The sequence below is a fragment of the Leptidea sinapis genome, chromosome 16 (assembly GCF_905404315.1).
Source record: "Leptidea sinapis chromosome 16, ilLepSina1.1, whole genome shotgun sequence".
Taxonomy (NCBI): Eukaryota; Metazoa; Arthropoda; class Insecta; order Lepidoptera; family Pieridae; genus Leptidea; species Leptidea sinapis.
In genome coordinates this window covers 13,092,131-13,113,104 of record NC_066280.1, presented here as the reverse complement: position 1 = coordinate 13,113,104, position 20,974 = coordinate 13,092,131, and the positions used below count along the sequence as shown (strand labels likewise).

At 36.5% G+C, this 20,974-nt stretch overlaps 2 protein-coding genes and 1 long non-coding RNA gene across 6 annotated transcripts in view; 2 read left to right on the top strand and 1 right to left on the bottom strand.

The window, feature by feature from the left end:
• The window catches only part of LOC126968734 (uncharacterized), a 93,130-nt gene extending 88,287 nt beyond the window's left edge, over positions 1 to 4,843 (bottom strand). For both annotated transcript variants that reach the window (XM_050813838.1, XM_050813841.1), the window contains exon 1: positions 4,604 to 4,843. The gene's annotated coding sequence lies outside the window, so the exon portion shown is untranslated. The remainder of the gene's footprint in view (positions 1 to 4,603) is intronic.
• LOC126968774 (uncharacterized) overlaps positions 1 to 20,974 on the top strand; it is a 384,859-nt gene that overhangs the window by 92,342 nt on the left and 271,543 nt on the right. The window lies entirely within an intron of this gene.
• LOC126968736 (calaxin) overlaps positions 1 to 20,974 on the top strand; it is a 199,376-nt gene that overhangs the window by 166,859 nt on the left and 11,543 nt on the right. The window lies entirely within an intron of this gene.

Sequence of the window (20,974 nt, the reverse complement as noted above, 5' to 3'; positions counted from 1 at the left end):
TGTGTTCAACATTATCTGCTAAGCGCACAAGCTTCATATTGGGGATACTGAACACTCAACAGCAAGAGAGGTTGTAAGCCGGGCCGTTTTTCAGTATCATAAAAGTCTAAATAAGAAGACATTAGAAATGACATCAAATATGTGGTATCGGAAAATCATTTATGTTATAGTAACCTTTACCACATAAAACGTATTTAACAATTCGTTTGAATTTCGTAACACATTTGTTTTGTACATTTTCTGGAATCATGTGGTAAAAGCATATGACATCGCCCAACAAGACTTACTAAACTCAATTTAACCGACTAGTAGGCATAACAAGTTTATGTTTGTTCCTCGTGTTAACATTATGATTGTCGCAGTTTCTCGCAAATTCGCTTATGTAGGTACGTATAACGTTATCAACAATATAATGAGATGCTAGAGTTTAAATGTCCCACAGCACTTATTTTTGGTTGCTTTTTTATTTAGATATATTTATGGTCGGTATAAGTGCAAATTGAAATCCGTAATCTTAATTAAAATTCAAATCTATCTATTGTTGAGACTGAATAACGGTCGTTCCCAATATACTATCGACAGATAGAGATAAATTACTACCTTCTACTGTCAGTAATTAGCTGTCAACAATCTGAAGCTGTACCAATATACCCGATAAGTCATTCTTATAGCCTTATATTGGGACGCATGAATTGCAATATCCATACTTACTTGTATCGCTGGTAAGCTATAGGTACGTCGACCCATTGACAGACAGCGTGTGCGGATAAGTTGAGTTACCGTCGATAAGTTTATTGGGACAGAAAAGTCAACGATAGTTACGATTTTTATCTCAAGTAAGAGATAGACTGTATTGGGAACAGCCGTTAATCGAAGCCATACCTAAAATATGAATTTATCTCTACCCTACGATGAAGTTAAATAAACATCTATCATATCGGAACGGTAATAAATTTAAATTGAATGTAAAATTTAATTTATTCGACATTATATTTAATACTGTTTGCAACCGTACACTGTTCAACAATTATTAATTGCGTGATCGGCTACTTCCTATAAATCATTTGTATTATGAGCCTTTGTTTGAAATATTAATTATAATCAAATGTAAGTGACCCATGTATTTTAGCAACAATAATCAAAACTTAACAATTTGTTATGACTTTAAAGTGATAACTAGATTTCTAGGATACACAAATATATTTGAAAACAAAATTTTATGAACGATGCGGGAGTCTTAAATCAGATTTTAGGACGATAAGTCACTCGAACGGTTAAGAGCACCGGTACGGAACGCCAGAGGTCGTAGGTTCGAGTCCCGCATCATTCACAAAATTTTGTTTTTAAATTTTATTTGTGTATTAATTCTAGAAGTGAGGGTTACCACTTCAAAAACATAACAAATTGTTTAGATTTGCAAGAGCGACATCTCAAGTCAATTTCCTAATAATTATGCAAATATTGAGGTTCAGCAAGTTATCAACTGTAAAGTAGATCCTGTATATGAAGCCACAACCTAAGAGTTGAACAAAGCATACAAGATTTTATGACGATACGTCACAGGAACGGTTAATTCAGTTGGAAGAGCACTCGCACGGAACGCGACAGGTCGTGGGTTGGAGTCCCGCATCGTTCGTAAAATTTTGTTTTCAAATTTTATTTGTGTAATCATCAAAACTGATTAAAAATATTGAGCAAATATATCATACATCTGTTAGGCTTTTTTTGTTGAGTTCCCAGGGCAGGGCTTGACACCAACGACATCCAAATAGACTTGTTTACAAAAACTCAGGAGTACTTGTATGTACTTTTTAAAATACGCGACATGGTTCTAGGTGCTATCTTCATCTCCCGAATTAAAATCTTTTGCTTTCAGTCAGGATTCCTTCGAATAATTTCCCATCCTTCTTTGACCACCTTTTTCGTACGAACACGTTGATGGCTATATATTATTCTGCCATAAACAGAGGAGGTCTATTTGTACCTATTAATAGCCCGGTACACAAACATTTTACTAATACCAAGCGTATGGAGAGTTTTAAAAATTTCATTTGGCTCCATACCTACTTTGTGTAATGCAATCACAGCGATTCGGTTCTCTTTATCACCCCACTCCATTTTAAATCGTAAAATATTGTTAAATGTATTGGCGCCAAAACGAGAAATCTCAATGAACAATCATATAAAAATGACGGATTCCAAATTCAAATCTATTATTTTGTTTATTTTTAATTGTGACAGTATTTATGGCGAGACTAAGTAATGACGTGGAGCTGATGTTGCATGCCTTTTGGGCTAATGTGTTGATTCGTATTGTATTTTTTGTAGACTTTTATACACACATTATGCAAATAAAGAATTATTAGTATTATTCGATTATTATTATTATTACTCAATATGCTCAAAAAAATTCATGAGAATGGGTCAAGCAGTTTCGGAGGAGTACGGGAACGAACATTGTGACACGAGAATTTTATATATAAGATACAGGCATAAGATCATCATTTTAGCTGGAAGATATCCACTAATGGACAAAGGCCTTCCCCAAAGATCACCATGATTATTGGTCCTGTGCTGCCCTCATCCAACCTATTCCTGCAATCTTGACTAGATTGTCGGTCCGGTCACCTCTCTGTTTAATTGCTTGCACTTGCATTGTTAAGTCTCAATAGCCCAGTTATGACACTAGCTACAGCACCCATCAAAAGAAAACACAATTTTGTTCACAAAAAAAAGCAAACAGAATTTTATAACGAGGTGGTACTCGAATGGTTAGCTCAGTGGTTTAGAGCACCGGCACGGAACGCCGGAGGTCATGGGTTCGAGTCCCGCATCATTCATAAAATTTTCAAATTTTATTTGCGTATCTATCCTAGAAGTGAGGGTTATCACATTTAAAAAAAAAACATAACAAATTGTTTACAATTTTGTTTAAATCCAACATTTATTTAAGTTTACAGCACATCATTACCTCCCATAATTTGATCCTTCTTAGTGTTATTAATGACATTATCGTATAGTGTAATTAACTATTGCGGCTATTAAATAAATACTTGTTTGTGTAGTATATACATATGATAAAATATATATACTAAAATAATGTGTGTTAGCCACCTATAAATGCTATTTTTACTATTCAAAATCATTGGGTTAGATTCCTCAGTAGGAATATTGATTTTTCAAAAAACAATTGATGTAGATTCAATTTTTATTGGATCAAAACTTTTAGTATTTTTTGCTATTCTTCATAGTTTTAGCCATTAACATCCACTTGAAAAATCTCACCCTGTTTATATAAGTAATCATATCAACCATGTCCCTATGAACATCCACTAACATCAGTAAGCATCAGAAACAAAACATATTCAAACAGCCATATATGCCTTGTTAAAAGAAAAATTTTGGCTGTGAATAAACACATACACGGATACTCTAATTCACTATTTCAATATCACCATTGCATTTCCAAACCCTTTTAAGCAAGTTTCTACAATTAAATAACTCTACTACTTGTTCCGTTGTATCACCATCAAGTATAATATAACATTCATCTCTCTCTAATACTTTCATGTTGATCGTGTGCTTGAGTAACTTGTCTTTACACCAAGTAACCACACAATAGTTAGTTTTGTTGTATTGGCTCTCATAAGCAACACTTTCCTTAACGTCTTGCCTAGAATCAGAGTACTTGATGTGGCAATCTCATTTCCAATTCCCAGGTAAGTGCCTGCCCATTAATGTCTTATGTGTGAACTTTATAACATCATACTAAACGGTGGTCACATGCCGTTGCCATATTTTTTTATAAAAATAAGGGATGAGACGAGCAGGATGTTCAGCTGATTGTAATTGATGGGCCCTGTCCATTACAATGCAGTGCGGCTCAGGATTCTTGAAAAACCCCAAAAATTATGAGTGGCACTACACCTTGAGACCTAAGATGTTAAGTCTCATTTGCCCAGTAATTTCACTAGCTACGACACCGTTCAGACCGAAACAGTAATGCTTACACATTACTGCTTCATGGTACAAATAGGCGCCATTGTGGTACCTATAATCTAGCCGACATCCTGTGCAAAGGAGCCTGCAACTGGTAAATATATATATGGCAACAGCAGCAGACAGAAGGTTAAATTACAATGCAGTCAGTGCCGCTAAGGTTTCTTGATTACACCCAAGATTCTACAAGATGTCACAAAAAATGTGCAGTCTTACAGACAGCTGGTAAACGACCCACTAGTATAGCAAAGGCATATGCAATTGTGGCAATCTACTATGTCTAATCTTGTCCATTTATTAGAATTCTTCCACATGGCACTACATGTACTCTAAATTATTATTCTTCTTTTGCAGCCTTTTACACCAATGTCTTTGTTAAAATATGAAGGATGATTTGAAATTTTTAAATTCAATACAGTTTTAAGTACTGAAGTATTTATAATTAACTATTCTCATATATTGCTCAATAAAAGAGAAAATTTAAAAATATTATTGAGGGTTTATCATATTTACATGAAAAGTATTTTTAAAATTTCATTTTAGTTTTTCAAAACAGAGTGCATTAATATTTTGTGATAATTTTAAAAGCATAGTAAGTACTTACAATTAATAGAAGAATAGCCCCTTCCAAAACCTGCAGGGTAAAATGGAAATGTTCAATTTATATTTTTAATCACAGACACTTCACACAAAATTTTGTTCTGAAGGTAAGTATTTATATTATTACTTAGTGTATAGTTCGAGTGTACTATCTGCTTTATTTGATTGGTAATTTCAATTTATGGCATACAAATAACAATCACATCACAATTTACATTAACCATTTAGTTCCCGTTACAACAACTTATGAACACTGAACAGTGAACAGTTGATCACATAACAAATCAGTTGACAGTTCTATCATTACAAATTACAATAGCACATTCTGTGAAGTTTGATAGGTAAATAATAAGTCAAATGTCAATGTCACGTACGTCAATATTTTAACGGAAACTTGGTTGACGATAATATAATATTTATACAACGTTCTGTTATTGGTGGAAATATCTTTTTTAGAAATTTACTGGGTACATTTTATATTTATTAGATTAAACAGTCATTAACGTTGTAGCGCCATCTATGTAAATATACTGCCACCAAACTAAAAACTTTGTGGCTGACTGCCGAACCGTCTGTACCTAAACTATGAGGTATATAGGTACTTTACCCTCATTTGTACATTCGAATAATATTATGCTTTCCATTTTTACTTGAGCAACAAAAGTCAACCAAGTCGAGAAAAAAAAACAAGCGGCAAGGACTTACCATCCTTTTCTTGAAGCATTTCAGGCTTTTTTCGATCCCCTATAAGTTCGTTCTGGATAAAATTTTAAGCCAGTCAGTAAGCAAGCAGACATTGTATAAACATGGTGTTTTTCAAATCAGTCAATTTGAACCAGTAGTTTAAGAATTATAACTAGTCAAAGTTTCTTAATTTTGTCACTCACTCATCACTGACTGACTGACTGACCGATCATCAAGTCAGTCAGTTTTGGTGGTTGGTGTGGACCACAACAAAAAATAATTAGCACAGGTGGTGCGCTCGGATAAGCGAGGACAGCTCGCTGTCTCTGGCCGTATGCTCACCACCCACTGACCTGTATAAATACCACTGGACAAGCTGTTAGTTCCATATGTTTGACAGATAATTTGTGCCTATTTGAAGCGCAACTCCCGAGCGTCCAGAGAACTAATATTGACGTACGTATATTACAAATGGCTGTGAGAGAAGCGTACAGCACTCTGCACTATTTTTGCATTATGAATAACTTTCGTTCGTTTTCCGTGTTACTTAAACTTCAGGAATCAACGTTATAAAGAACACACCTTTTTTGTAGTTTCCCACCATATATCGATATTTGTTTAGCTGAGATCTTCATTACTAGTTTTAGTACCGCAGACTCTTGCTATGGCCAACAGCGCCAAAATAGCGAATATAAAATTGCGATTATAGGCAACACAAGCACATTTATTAGTGTATGAGTAAGAAACAAGACGTAAGTACTACGTTATAAGAGGCGGGACTGCCTAAGTAAAAATTTAAATTTAATTTAGTATGAAACGTGCAGTCATATGACATAACTTTGAAATAGTAGTAATTACAGGATTGCGTTTGCGACGAAGTATAATCTGACTAAGTTTGAAAGCGAACATTTGCTTAATACGTAGTGGGTTTGAGCCACTGACCTCTACTTTGGCGGAATGCGCATACTGTGCAGTGCCTAAGAAAATAAAAAGTACCACTGGACTGGTTGTTGTCAAAGTGCTTTTGTGCCTGTTTGATATTCGCCATTTTGGCGCTGTTGGTCATGTAGCGAGAGTCTGCGATACTAAAAATAGTGATGACAACTACAGCAAAGATCGATAGATGGTGGGAAATTATTTACAAAAAAAATGTGTACTTCAAGTAAAGATAACACGGAAAACGAACGAAATTAATTCAAAATGCTTCAGAGTTTTAAACGTTCCTTCGCAGCCATTTGTAATAAAAATCAAAATTAGTTCTTTGGACGCTCGTGAGTGGCGCTTCAAATAAGCACAAAAAATTTGCTGTCAAATATATGGAATAGTCTAGTGGTATTTATACAGGTCAGTGGTTTCAGTTATCTCCGTTTTTTACAAGAATATATAAAGCAGTTATCTGTCAATCTGTCAATTGACTCTACGTTTCATTCAATCGAGTGAATCGCTTTTTTCTTAGAGAGTTTCGCTAGGCTGTACAAGTTCCCGATTCCGCTCATTGTATTAATTGTCATATGTAATGCAATGTCATTGACTGAATTATTTGTATTGCAAATATATAACTATACATAGAATAATAACGCTCAGAACGATAGTTTCATTCATAGTTCTTGTTAATATAAAAGTAACATTATCACTAATGTGTGCGTGAACGTCATATACTTACATTCGCCAACACAGCCAAATACTGTTGCAAGTGAATAGACATTTCCCTAAATCAGTAAATTGTAAGAAATACTAGGTTATATGTAATAACTATAAGAAAGAAGAAATAAAATATTAATTAAGAATTTGATAAAAACAGCACGTATTTAATTATGGTTGCAACAATTTTTGAAGTGCAAGTAAAGAAGTTCTTTTGGTGTGAAATGTGATTTTCTTTTCATAATTTATATTATTGTTATCTTTGTGACACCCTGTGACTGCACAGTAAGTCATTTTTCAATTAAGGACGCGTTCTCAAAACAGAGAGGTATCGAATCGCACAACTACACTGACACCGCTCAAACACATCTGCTGACTACACATCCCGATGGTGACCAGGTCTTTGTCGACGCCCCTCTCGGAACGTCCGACCATTGCCTGGTCAGGAGTGTAGTGCCTATCCGACGCCAACGTCGCAGACCACCAGCGACCCGCCGCGTTTGGCACTACAAGTCAGCAGATTGGGATAGGAATTAGGATGCGTTCCTTTTTTGCATCCTACCCTTGGGGCAAGGTTTGTTTCCCTTCGGATGATCCTAGTCCCTGCGCCATTGCAGTAGGCGATGTGATACTGCAAGGCATGGATATTTTTATACCAAGCTCTGTAGTACCGATCGGTGGCAGATCACAGCCCTGGTTCGATGCGTCAGTTAAAGCAGCATCTGACTGCAAAAAACAGGCGTATCGAACTTGGGTTGCGGCGCTGGGCACAAAGGATCCGAACTGAAAAGTTCTTAAGAGGAAATATAACCGTGCCTCCAGATTTTTTAAGCGGCAAATCGCCCGTGCGAAGTCTAAGCAAGTCGTCAAAATCGGCGAGCAGCTTTCCAGTTACCCGACCGGAACACGCAAGTTCTGGTCGTTGTCGAAAGCTGCTCTTGGTAACTTCAACCAGCCGTCCATGCCGCCGTTGCACATGAGGAATGACACCCTGGCCCATACGGCAAAAGAGAAAGCCGAGCTCCTGTGCGCTCTTTTCGCCTCCAACTCGACTCTTGACGACAACGGAAAAACACCGCCGACCATCCCGCGGTGTCAGAGCTCTATGCCTGAAGTACAGTTCAGACAGAAAACTGTTAGGCGAGCTCTGTTTTCGTTGGACGTCAGGAAGTCGAGCGGGCCGGATGGCATTTCTCCAATCGTGCTTAGAACGTGTGCCCCTGAGTTGACGCCGGTGCTAACGCGTTTATTCCGGCACTCTTATTCAAAAGGCGTAGTCCCTGACTCATGGAAGTCAGCCCTTGTCCATCCGATCCAAAAAAAAGGAGACAGTTCGGATCCGGCAAACTACAGGCCTATTGCTATTACCTCCCTGCTCTCCAAAATCATGGAAAGCATAATTAGCCGTCAGCTCTTGGTATACCTAGAGGGTCACCAGTTGATCAACGACCGACAATACGGGTTTCGCCATGGTCGGTCGGCAGGTGATCTTCTGGTATACCTGACACAAGATGGGCGGCGGCTATTGAAAGCAAGGGGGAAGGCCTGGCAGTTAGCCTGGATATAGCGAAGGCCTTTGATCGTGTATGGCACAAGGCGCTCCTCTCAAAACTTACATCATTTGGGCTTCCCGAGAGCTTGTGCAAGTGGACCTCCAGCTTCCTCACTGGGCGTAGCATACAGGTCGTTGTCGACGGATATTGCTCGAACCCGAAGCCCGTGAATGCTGGAGTGCCCCAAGGCTGTGTGCTATCTCCTACGCTGTTTCTTCTGCATATCAATGATATGTTGGACACCTCCAACATATTTATACATAGCATTGCTATGCAGATGACAGCACTGGTGATGCCGTATACACGGGCCATGCAGGTCTCTCTCGGGAAATCATCGACCAGTGCCGGGAGAAACTTGTGTCTTCTATCGAGTCCTCTCTCGAGAAGGTCGCGGAATGGGGTAAATTGAACCTTGTCCAATTTAACCCCCAGAAGACTCAAGTTTGCGCGTTTACCACTAAAAAAACCCCATTTGTCGTATCACCGCTCTTCGAGAACACTTCTCTTAAAGCCGCGCCTAGTATCGGAATACTGGGTCTCGAAATCTGGAGCGATTGCCAATTCCGTGGCCATCTGGAGAGCAAAGCCAAATTGGCTTCGAAGAAGCTGGGCGTCATCAATAGAGCACGGCAATACTTCAAGCCGGCTCACATTCTAGCGCTCTGCAAAGCGCAGGTCCGGCCACACATGGAGTATTGCTGTCATCTCTGGTCTGGTGCACCCCAGTATCTGCTCGATCCATTTGACCGCGTGCAACGTAGAGCAGCTCGAATTGTCGGGGACTCAGTGCTCTGTGAACGGCTGGATCACTTGGCGTTGCGCAGAGACGTCGCTGCATTGTGTGTCTTCTACCGCATTTATCACGGGGAGTGTTCCGAAGAGCTGTTTAACCTGATTCCTGCCGCTGAATTTCACCATCGCACGACACGCCACAAGTTAGGATATCATCCCCACCATCTGGATGTGTGGCGGTCCTCCACAGTGCGGTTTTCAAGAAGCTTTCTCCCTCGTACTACAAAGCTGTGGAATGAGCTTCCTTGTGCGGTGTTTCCGGGACGATACGACATGGGTACCTTCAAAAAAAGCGCGTACACCTTCCTTAAAGGCCGGCAACGCTCTTGTGATTCCTCTGGTGTTGCAAGAGAATGTGGGCGGCGGTGATCACTTAACACCAGGTGACCCGTACGCTCGTTTGTCCTCCTATTCCATAAAAAAAAAAAACACATACACGTGCCTTAAGTTAATTGCGGGAATCAAATGAATTTGATACATTAGCAAGTTTGAATTTTGTTTTTTTAATACCTATGTATTTTTGATAATTGGTTTAGTAGGTTGATGTATTCGTTTAGTAGTTAAATATTAGAACTTTAGATGGCAATTTTGTCGCATAACGTCGTATGCAGTAAACGCAGTTTTTTTTAAATTCGAGATGGCTGCCGCGAAAAATTATGATTTTCGAAATATTGCTATCGTATCCGAGGTTATCGAGGGTGCAGAGAACGATTTTGGGATCAGTTTTGAAATCCAAGATGGCCGGCGCGCAAAATTATGATTTCAACAATATGGGTATCGTATCCGAGGTTCTTGATGGTGTAGAGAATGAATTTGCGATCATTTATGAAATCCAAGATGGCCGCCGCGCAAAATTATGGTTTCAACAATATAGGTATCGTACCCGAGGTTCTCGAGGATGCAGAGAACGATTTTGGGATCATTTTTGAAATCCAAGATGGCCGCCGCGCAAAATTATGATTTCAACAATATGGTTATCGTATCCGAGGTTCTTGAGGGTGCAGAGAACGAATTTGTTATCATTTTTGAAATCCAAATTGGCTGCCGCGCAAAATTATGATTTCAACAATATGGATATCGTATTAGAGGTTCTCGAGGGTGCAGAGAACGAATTTGGGATCATTTTAGAAGTGAAATTTCTTTGCCCGCATGAGGTTTAATTTTATACGGATGAAACGGAATAAAGTGTCACGAAAATGAAGGACGTCTTTATCCAAGAAGAGGGGAGGGAGATTGAGTCTGATTGAGATAGAGTGAGAAAATTCGAATGTATCATGAAGCAGACGGTACCGCTATGAAGTAAAACAACTTCACTACTAGCGTTGTATCATGCAGGTTTAGCGCGCGGCCGCATGTAAGTAGAACATCCCTACTAGCTTTGTATTGTGCAGGTTTATAATAATAATAATAGCCTTTAATAACAATCTTTACATAGTTTTCGATTTAGCTTGCAGTAGACATCGGCACAGATTGTTTTGCTTTCGCATAGGCCTCCCCCAGGCTCTTCCAGTGTTCTCGGTCATGACATGATCTGCTCCACGTCACACCAGCGGCATCTTTTAAATCGTCGCTCCATCTATGACTCGGTCTCCCTCTCTGTCTTTTTCCTTCTCTAGGATACAATTCTGTTACTATTTTGGCCCATTTTTCTTGTTTGCATCGTATTAGGTGTCCTGCCCATTGCCATTGTGCAGGTTTAATGAGTAATAATAATTAGTAAAACATCTAATAATTTCTAATATTGACAAAAATCAATTGATTTAGAGATCAGATTAGGATAATTATTAATATAAAAGAGATTTAAAAATTGGTTCTCACAAATAAGTTTCACTTCTGACATGTGTACTTTGTACGCACGCCATTTTTTGTGTTTTCTGGTGCTTTGGACGCTTCCCCCCTAAGGACACTTCCCCTAATAATGGAGATGAAAAAAATACTGGAGACTTACCTTGTGGTGTATCGTTGGATAGGTCTTTGAAAGTTAGATTCAGATTTGATACATGACATTTCCTTTGGTCTTTTGAAAATAATGCGGTATTCAGGAAGATATACGTTACATTTATGTAATAGCTTATACCTTATGATTACAATATTATAAGTTTATGAATGAATTCTAATTTAGACGATGTAAATGACACCCATGAAGAAAATTTTGTAGATTTCATAGGCGCCTTCATGGATTTCGATTTTGACCCGAAATTCGTTATTGTTGACCCCGAAAACCATGAAAACGACACCCATGAAGAGAAGTTGGTAAAATTCATAGGTACCATCTTGGATTTCCATTTTGACTCGATATTCGTTATTGTTGACCCCGAAAACCATGAAAATGACACCCATGAAGAGAAGTTCGTAAATTTCATAGGTGCCATCTTGGATTTCGATTTAATATAGAGTAGAGACCTTATATTTAGAGATGAACTTATAAATCACTAATTCTTCAAAAAAATACAGAAAGATATTTTTTTGAAAATCTGATTGCGTACAAAATATGTTAAGTATCAAAGACAGTATTGTAGAGCTTATAAAAATATTCATGTTCCTACAGCGATCTTTCCGAGTACGAGCTGCTACTTACAACAGACACAGTGTCTACGCACGACGGCGGCCGAGCGCAACTGACGTTGTTTCTCTCTGTGCAATGCGTACGGAGTGACAAAATAAAATAACCCTTAATACCACATTTTAAAGCTCATACTTATCAGAAAAATATAGGAATTTAGACGATTCATTTTTCTCTGAGATTATTTATAACATATTCATTAATTACTTCCCGTGTTTTTGAAAATATTATATCTTATACTATTATTTAGTTTCATTTTATCACAAACTCTACCGAAAAATATATTATTTTTGTCGGATTCGTAAACGCGTCCTTAAATTTCGCGCACTGATTGTCCTGGAAGTTGACAGAATGACACTGAAGCGGCGGGAAATGTAGTCATAAACGACTACATTGAAAGTGCTTCATTTCGCTTGGGCCTACTCACGTTCTAAACGTTATTATTCTAAGTACCTATATATTATGGTAGTATAAGGCAAAAAATATAGCTTCCGCATAAGTAATCACCAACAAACAAAAGTATAAAACCTTCTTCGAAACACGCTGCATCTTATGGTTTTGTATTATTCCGATCGGTTCAGTAGTTTTCGCAGTGTAACCAAAGGAAAAAACCAGCTCTCCATTTATTATTATTATTTACAAGTATAGATTATAATATAAATTGCTATTTATTTAATTAAGTCAAGTTTTTTATTGCGGCCATCTTGGTTTCTATTAAGATTTTGTTATTGCAGTCGTGTTTTGATTAATTATGATAAATTATTTTTTATGAATAACTGTAAGCAAATGTAGATATATAGATTTGTCAATTTACCAACTCGTCACATGCAAAAATAAAATTGAGATGGAACTTTTTTGTAATCCCTAACTTGTCACATTTGTGAGGAGATTATTGGGAACGAACTACGTACTCCGACTACTTCTGGAGCGCTTCAGTAATAAATCGAAAAATAATATGGAATTTGAAAATGGGATAGAACTAAGATTATGGAAGAATATAAGAAGAAAAATATATGCCAATATCTACATAGTATCTTAGAAATATTACGTTAGAAGCCACAATTGAATTTAATCATTGAGAGAATAATTCTAGAAATAAACATTTTAAATATTGCTTCTCAATATACTCTAGATAATGTTACCTTAGCAAATTTGCTAGAAATTGTGATACCTAATCACAATGTTTACACCAGGAACAAACAAACTTGTTATATGCCTACTACTCGGTTAAGTCGAGTCAGTAAGTATTTTGTTGGGCGACGTATATGCTTTACAACATAATCCCAAAAAAATATTCAAAACATATTTATTTATTGACACACCAACAGCATTACATACAAAATATTAAAAATAATTATGGTCTTACAGGTTTATAATCTGGTATGAATGCCAGTTACTGGTGCATACACCACTCTGATTACAAGACATTAATTTAAATACAAAATACAGTTCGACCTACAAATTTAACAAGGATTTTAAGCAGCTAACTAACAATAATAGATACAATATAACGAATATTATGTGATACGAAATTCAAAAGAATTGTTAAAAAGCGTTTGTGTGATCAAAGGTTACTATAACATAAATGATTTTCATAATGATTACTATTACATAAACTTTGATGCTGCTATAAATTGAGAATGGAGCGACCACCCTCAGGTTATTTAATAATACATTTTACTGGACGATATTATATTTGTAGAAAGAAGAAGCGCGCTGTTCTTCTTTCGCCCGTTCTTCTCAGGTATGAGGCATACATTTTCGAATGGGTGGTAGTTTATGACATTCTATAAGTGTTTTTAAATCCTGTTTTGAATAAAAATGTATGAATTTTAATTATATACGTAATAAAATATATTGATAACAATAAATACTTATATATGTATATACCTACTTACATTTTTTTTCTTTATTTATTTAGGGGCTTTTATGTGTATGTACATCTCAGCTTCATTATAATCTAAGAAAATTAACACTAAAACAAAGTTCTTAACTTAAAAATAAATAAAAGGAAAATAAATAATAACTTAGTTGATTTTCATATAACAAGAGTATTAATATTATTATCTAACGTAAAGTAGACGTTGAAATCTCAATTATTATATTCACATGCATTATGCTGTTTTATTATTATTACTAGCTGACCCGACAGACGTTGTTCTGTATATAATAAATAAAATAATGTTTCTAATGAATTTGTCAATAATATATCATAACATCAAGAATTATTTCGTAAAATATGGCACCCTGTTGTTGTAATTTCCAATCCCAGTAACTAAATAGCGTAAAGGATCTGTTGTTGGGACCAATTGTAGCAATTTTACTTTGCCTCCAGCACAACATAATCCTGTAGATTCATCACTGTATTGTAACGTCTTACAATATTGACAAATAATTGTCATTTCCCCAATTTTTACTGGTTTTTCGGCATAATAATAAACTTAAGATCTATCAATCTACATAAATAATCTGTTAGATAATTAACAACTGCAGTTAATCTACCAACTATAGTTAGCCAAAATTCAGTTTATTTTTTACCTCCTAAGAAAGTTAGAAAGATATAAAAAATCAAATTAGTTTGATTTCTGAACGACGGGGGACACATTAAAGGAAAAACAAAATTGTTGTTTTTATTTCATTCCGAGCATTTTCATATTTATTCACCTTTTAAACCTTCTCTGGACTTCCACAGATTATTCAAGACCAAAATTAGCCAAATCGGTCCTTTCGAGTTTTAGCGAGACTAACGAACAGCAATTCATTTTTATATATATAGATTTCATTCAAGTTTGCCGTTCAAGCAGATGAGTCGACAAAGTTAAATCGATTGACCGATACATTTATATTGTTACCAAGCAACGAACAGGCTCACTGAATACGCGCGATAAGTGCGTTACTATAAATCATAGTGAATCTATATGTGTAGTGACTGAAGGTTCCATAGCTATAGGTATCTACATACTGAGTAAGTATAGTTATTTGAAATTCGTAATATCATGCCATCTTGACTTACGTGAGTTATTTGTGCCCTATTGCGGTGTCTATGAATATGAGAACGAAAGACACCTTATACTTTATAGATATAAGTACCTATTTAGTGTTTTATAATTATATGTTAAAAATATATAGTTATCTTAGATTAAGGATTGTTCTCCGCTGCGCTACAACTAGATACCGCACTATCTAAGAACAATAGCTTTTTAATTACGGCAACTATTAGATGCTTGTGTGCGTTGTATCTTGACACTCAATGGCATCTTTAAAATTTTGTAACTTAACGCTTCGTGTTATTTTACATTGAAATTAATAAAATATAAAATACTTACTAATGATATGTGATCCCAGTGTCTTCCTTATTTCTTGTAGTATTATTTTTGCAAGGTTAATTTACTACGCAACCCGGCATTTAATTCTGAATTATTACCAAAGTTTAAGAGAACGTGTGGTACTTCAACGTCACACATTTTTCAAGACTTGCTCGACGCCCACTTGGGCGTAGTATTTGTTGCCGCACTTTGCGACAAAGCCTGCGGTATCTAGTTGGAGATTCACTTACATTTGTATAAATGCTGTATATTTATGTGTTCGCCGCAATTAAAATATTTAGGTAAAAAGATCATCATAGTCATCATCATCAGCCCGAAGACATACGTTACCTCCCCTTTTGAACATATTTGTCCCCCAAGGCACAAACAACGACCGTTCATAGTCGGTTGCATCCAATGGTTCCCGGTACCTTTATCAGGTCATCAGTCCAAGTAGTGGCCCCTTAAGAACTTCTGTACACATCGAATATCGGTCCTGCGAGCGATGTTGCCTACCTATTGCAACTTTAACTTACTAATACCGGTAATGTCGGAAGCATTCTGTCGCGCAAAGAAACTCCAGGCTATCTAATAGCTCGTTTAGCGATTTTGAGCTTCGTTAGAGTTTAACAGTGTTGGACATCGCAATACATGTATGAAATCCTTATGTATGTAAAAAAATATAAATTCTTTTGAAAACTAGTGACAGCCATAATGTCAATTTTAGAAATAAGGATAACTTTGCTAAGGGCTATAGCTATGCGTTTTTACATTAAGGTCCCTGTTGACATGCAGAACCTAAATTTATGCGAATTTATATCAATTCTGTAAAAGAAGGTACTATAACATATATGAATATTCGGATCTAAGTAACTCTCGGGACAAAAAGGCCTTTGTCCAGCAGTGGACGTTTTTCGGCTGATGATTTTTTTATATCCTATTTGGTAAACTTACAGTAATTTTTACAAAATTTCACACAACAAATAGATTAATAAATGCTAATTACAAGTTTCCACATATGTATTTAAATTGTTTAAGCTCCGACTAATAACATGTCTGTCTCAGAATTGATAAATGTGTATTAATTATACATTACTTAGAATTAACAATTAATTAATTAAATAACAATCTATTTGAAAAGATTGACCTTAGAGTTTCTTGCTAGTTCTTCTCAATTGGATTGCGTGTCCTAGATACACTTTGACGGAACAGCTTTCGGCTATTATAGACATTGGCGCTAGATGATTGTTCTTTGTTATCTTTTTGTTTCATACACAATTATTTTAAGCCAAAAAGGATTTAAAGAAACTTTACATTTACGTTACGTGTTACATTAACAAAATAAAAGCGGCCAAGTGCGAGTCGAACTCGCCCATGAAGTGCTCCGTAGCAGCAAGTAACATAATACTTATAAATGTTGGAGGCAAATTGGGGTTTACTATTTATGACGTACCTATTAAAAAGAAACTACTTACTAGATCTCGTTCAAACCAATTTCCGGTGGAAGTTTGCATGGTAATGTACTTCATATATATTTTTTAGTTTTATAATTATCTTATTTTAGAAGTTGGGCATATTTTACCACTTTGTAAGTGTGTCTCGCGCAAACCTATCCATAGACCTATCCTAAGTATCTATTTTGGGGACAACCAAAATTTTTGAAAATCTTATTGTGTTTCATAGAATACATCTACTTACCAAGTTTCAACAGTATAGTTCTCGTAGTTTGGAAAAAAGTGGCTGTGACAAAATGAAGGACAAACACACAGGCAGACATGACGAATCCATAAGGGTTCCGTTTTTTTGCCATTTGGCAACAGAACCCAAAAATAGTTTCACTTGCAGATCATATTTGTTATTGTATCTGGACGTCAGAAGAATTTGAATACTTTAAACATAATAAAGTACGAAATTGCTTACACACATGTGATGTTTCATGACATGAAAGATAACATGGATACTTTATGATGACAGCTGTAGTATCTAGGTATTATGTGTTCAACCAAGTAATATTTTACTATAAAAAATACAATGATTCCTAGCTGTATCGGAAAGTGTTAGCGTTGCATACGTGGATTTTTTTATGACAATAAGGGACGAGACAAGCAGGACGTTCAGCTGTTGGTAATTATACGCCCTGCCTACAATGAAGTGCAGCTCAGAATTCTTGAAAAACTTTCTGACTCCAAACTCCGAAATTTCTAGAGGTACTATAATTGAGCTCGTCACCTTCAGACACAAGATGTTAAGTCTTATTTGCCCAGTATTTTTTTTATGGAATAGGAGTACAAACCGCCGCCCACAATCTCCCGCAACACCAGAAGAATCACAGGAGCGTTGCCGGCCTTTAAGGAAGGTGTACGCGCTTTTTTTGAAGGTACCCATGTCGTATCGTCCCGGAAACACCGCACAAGGAAGCTCATTCCACAGCTTTGTAGTACGTGGAAGAAAGCCCATTGAAAACCGCACTGTGGAGGACCGCCACACATCCAGATGGTGAGGATGATATCCTAACTTGTGGCGTGTCGTGCGAAGGTGGAATTCGGAGGCAGGAACCAGGTTAAACAGCTCTTCGGAACACTCCCCGTGATAAATGTGGTAGAAGACACACAATGAAGCGAATTCTCTACCCAACGCCAAGTGATCCAGCCGTTCACAGAGCACTGGGTCCCCCACAATTCGAGCTGCTCTACGTTGCACTCGGTCAAATGGATCGAGCTGATACTGGGGTGCGCCAGACCAGAGATGACAGCAATACCTACTCCATGTGTGGCCGGACCTGCGCTTTGTAGAGCGCTAGTATGTGGGCTGGCTTGAAGTATTGCCGTGCTCTATTAATGATGCCCAGTTTCTTTGAAGCCAATTTGGCTTTGCCCTCCAGATGACCACGAAATTGGCAATTGCTCGAGATTTCGATATCACTTGCTACGGCGCCCTTCAGACCGAAACACAATGATGCTTACACATTACTGCTTCACGGTAGAAATAAGCGCCGTTGTGGTACCCATAACCTAGCCGGCATCCTGTACAAAGGAGCCTCCCACTGGTAAATATTTTCACAGACACAATGTTGGATTGGAAAAGTATGCAGTCAAAAGTCTCAAGCGACCAACGCACAGCGGAAAGTTTTTGGTTCCAAACAAGTGATGTTTGAATACAATATATCTGACGAAGAGTTACTTAATGGCGTTTTGTAACTTAAGGCGACACTAAATGCCAGCGACCTTGAGCGATATGAGTTCACGGCTGCAGGCCCGCCATCTATGTAACAAAGCCAATATTATCAAAAAAAAAACGGTTTATATGCATACAATCCTCGTTATTCACTACTAATCTGAATAAATGAACCTACAAAAAATAGTACAAGCTAAAAGAATAACCTTTCTAGAAGAAGTACCAAAAAAATGCGTCACGGCATGCCAAAAAACTTGTTTAACTTCAAAGAAAAGTGGTAGTTCAAAAAGGCTCGGCAGTGTTAACTTTAACCAACAGCAAGCATTAGCAACCTACAAATAAGACTTAAGTATATGTGTAACAGGATTAAATAGTGTTCATAGCTCGAAATGCTATACTTTCACCACAAAAATTGTCTAAAAACATCATGTTTGCGTGTTTTCTGCTTACTCTTCGCCTTAAAATAAGATTGTCATGATAGCTCCGAAGGGTTCTTTTAAAAAAATCTATCAATACAGGCTCAAAGCAGTAAAAATATATTTGTTTAAGAAATGTTTTGAAAATATAGGTATGTATTTGTATTAATCCACTGAAATATTATTTTGGGTACTCAATCCAAAAATACTTTGCTAGGTCTATAAAAAAGTTACGTCCCTACGAGGAATCTATATATATAAAAGGGAATGTATGTTTGTATGTTCCCTAATAACTCCTAAACTATTCGACCGATCTCAATGAAATCTTTTGTAATAGATTCGTTGAAGCTCAAGGAAGGTTTACATAAATAATTTCTATGGCAAAGATTTCTCAAAGAAAAATTTTAAGAAATAAATATTATGACTGTTCATTGTCAGTCATTTATAAAAAATTAATATACGTTCACAAAAATCGTCACCTTTTTGCTCATAATAGTGATTTTCATTATTAAACACTAGAAGTAAGGGATTGCTTGTAACTTATTCTAGTGGGCTTCATAAGATACATAATAGCTTTAAGGGTATACACTTTTATAATAAAGTCCCAGCCACTGTTCAGCCATTATCTATAAATAAATTTAAATGTTTTATTAAAACATGGCTCTGTCGTAAATCCTATTACTCCATAGCTGAATATCTAAGTGATCCGACAGCCTGGGACAGTACAATATCATATATTTTTATTAAAAATAGCGCAAAAAAAAATAGAATGCTGGGAGAGTTTCTTGCGCCGCTTCTTCTCTCTCAGAGCGCCATTTGTTTCCGAAGCGGTAGTAGTATCTAGTATATTAGAAAGGACATCAAAAAGAATTCTAAAGGAAAATATAGAAAAATAAAGAATTCTAAATTTTGAGAAAATAAATGCCTTTTATGCCTTTTTACCTTAGAAATATGCTTGAATGTTTTTCAGTACTAAACTATAATACAAACAAACTTTTCCTAAATATCATTTAGGTACATCTTCGTTCATTTTTGTAAAAGTCTTTCTTTTGTCTAAATCCCTTGAAAAACAATAGTAAGCTCATAAGCAAGTAACTACTAAATTGCGTTAAAATTTAATTTCAATTTAGAGTTTAGTAACTAGGAAACGGACTTCGTGCTCTGAAAGCACTCATGACCCACGAGTAGCTCAATTCCTATCTTGAAGCGCATAATTAAAGCAGCGGGTAATTTATGATGCCCTGGTACCTACTCCGTACCTGTGGTGCCTCGCACGGCAAACTACAAGCGATAACTTACTTCCTCTAGCTAATTGAACTAAAATTGTTCTAAAACTTTAACTATTTCACAATGGTTTCCTTAGTATTGGCAACGTTCACCTTGAAACAATACTTTGATTTATTACTTAGAAAAGCAATTAAGGTTGGTCTAGAATTTACATCAGTATATTTCTAATATCGATTTTTTTTATATCAGTAAATGTCTAATATCGATTAGTTTTTATTTGATATCGACTATCAAGGTTTTTTTTATTGTGATTTACACCTGGTGTTAAGTGATCACCGTCGCCCATATTTTCTTGCAACACCAGAGGAATCACAAGAGCGTTGCCGGCCTTTAAGAAAGGTGTATGCGCTTGTTTTGAAGGTACCCATGTCGTATCGTCCAGGAGACACTGCACAAGGAAGTTCATTCCACAGCTTTGTAGTACGTGGAAGAAAGCTCCTTGAAAACAACACTCCACACAACGGTCCTCCACGACCGCCATATATCCAGATGGTGGGGATGATATCCTAATTTGTGGCGTGTCGTGCGAAGTAAGAATTCGGCGAATTCAAATATTATGAAAAAAATTACTATACAACTTCATCACTCAGTATTCTGTAAATACGATATCGATGACTGAAGATACGATAGAAAGCTACTACTAAACTAATTACATATTTATTTCATTTGCAGCACTGAATTTATCTCGAGTTCTATGTGGTTGTACACACAATTATAGGTAGGTATAGGCAAGTTTTTCTGGTTTAATTAGGTACCTTAAAAGTAATATTATTTTTATTATTACTAATAAATTATGTAAAAAGTTTTTCAATAATTTATAAATAAATTGCCACCACCAGTCAGCTTCTTCATGGTAAGTAAGGTTAAATCTTTATGGTTTTTCGCTTCGAAGGGTGCCGTAGCAAGTGAAATTACGGTATTAAGGTACTAAGGAGAGTGAATTGCGGTTGCGTTTAGAAT